Source organism: Merops nubicus, unplaced genomic scaffold (genome assembly GCF_000691845.1).
Source record: "Merops nubicus isolate BGI_N331 unplaced genomic scaffold, ASM69184v1 scaffold11741, whole genome shotgun sequence".
Taxonomy (NCBI): Eukaryota; Metazoa; Chordata; class Aves; order Coraciiformes; family Meropidae; genus Merops; species Merops nubicus.
In genome coordinates, this window is record NW_008586309.1 from 78,859 (window position 1) to 80,813 (window position 1,955).

A 1,955-nucleotide genomic window follows, 5' to 3' on the forward strand; every position below is an offset into this window, starting at 1 on the left:
CCTCTGACCCTCGAGGGTTCTTGCTGGTTTGGCAGCAGAAGCACAAGCTTGGCTTGGCACTCCAAGACACAGCCCACTCTGCTGCTTCTCAACACTCCCCTTCCTCACCCTTTAACCAACCCCAGCACCAGAACTGTTCTTTTTTTTCCCCCCCATCCACGTTCAGCAGTTTGATACCTCAGCAGTTAACTTTGCAGCAGCAGCTGAGGGGCAGGGCCACGATTTCTTCTACCACCCTCCTCACACTCCACAGCACTGCAACACAGAGCAGGAGGAATCTTGTCCAACAGCCAAGCAACCAGATGAGAAGCAACCTGTTGCTTCAGCCCAGCTCCCTGGAGCTCTTTCCAGGCCTAAACCTGCAGGGTCACTGCCTCACCCCAGCCAGGCACTATTGCTGGGCTTGGTTTCTCTCTCTTTCTGCTCCTGCCAAGCTGGAGCCTGGGGACAGCTCTGGGAGCACCTTCCTCCTGCAGGAGAGGTTTGCTCTCCTCCCAAACCAGAGGCTGGGCTGAGGAAGCCACACGAGCCACAACGTTGCCACCTTTCCATAAAAACCACCCTGCAGCATCACAAAATAAAAAAAGAAAAGCAGCTGTGTGGGTCTTGGTTTATAATTAAAACCAGGTCTTGGTTTCTAATTAAAACCAGAGGCCATGTTCAGTCGCCGTGTTATTGCTGACACAGTTCTTCAGATTTTAGCCCCACTTAAAAGATGAATTAAACATTTTCCTCTGCAAGAGCAGCTTGGCATGGTGCCACCTAAAAGGCACTGGATACAGCCTGGCTGGTCTTTGTTTGCATTGTGTGGGGATTTGCCAGCGTGGGTCACACCTCCCAGCTGAGCTGGGCTGAGATTGAGGGAACAGGGGCCAGAAGAGCAGATCAGTGAGAAAAACCAGGAGGAAAAAACCCAAACCCCAACCATACACATCATCCCAAAGCTACACAGAGGAAGAACCCGTGCTGTGTTTCACCTCCAAACCCAGGGCAGGACCTTGCACAGGCTTGCTAACTTCAGATCACACACTCAGAAACCTGAAGAATTTTGGCAACACTCAAGACTCTGATAAGGATGACCACAGGACACATCTTTATGACCTGTTTTGATAGACATAAACAGGATCTGACTGAGTTCAGAGAAGAAAAGCACCCTGTTCCAAGTGCAACAGAGGAACAAGCCCTTTTTCTCCTGAGCACACAGGATTTTTGGTTCCTGGCAGTCAGAGCTTGCCTTGCACGTTGCCCAGAGCCAGCTCACCAGCACTGCTAGCTGTTATCTCAGCCCCTAGGCAAACTCTGCCTGGTTTACAGCCAGCCCCAGATGAAGGCCAGGACCAAAAGACAGACAAACAGCAATGCTTTAAATAATTCAAGAAAACGCCAGCTTCTTGTACACAAATCTGAACTGAAGAGACACAGGATGAATTCCAACAGCATCACAAACATCCTTGTGTTCTTCAGGAGAAAATCTTTATCAGCTTGCCCCCTCCTCATTATCTTTCTGTGTCCAGCATTTGCTAAGGTGGAAACTGGCAAGAGATGTGCAAGCTGACTGGAAAAGACCCCTGCTCCAGCCCCAGCAAAGAAGAAGAGATGAAAGGAAGGAATTTCTCCAGCAGCTTTGACAATGCTTAATGCTATAAGCATTGGCTTGTCATTTAAACGTAGCCTGAACCAAAATTATTATTAAATAAAAAGACTAAGGAACTACTATAACTACAGAGATAAGCCTCTTCAGCCCAAACCCACACAGAAAACTGGATCCTGTGTCTGACCAACACGCCCCACGGGTGGCTCCACTGGCAGCCTGACCAGCTGCCCACCACTGCCCCCACAAAGGTGTACACGAGGGCCCCACGTCAGCCCCAGTCTTGATCCAAGCTCCTTATGGGTTGAGACAACCCAGTGCTGAACCCCTGCACCTCCACAGTGACTCCTGCATCACCCTGGGT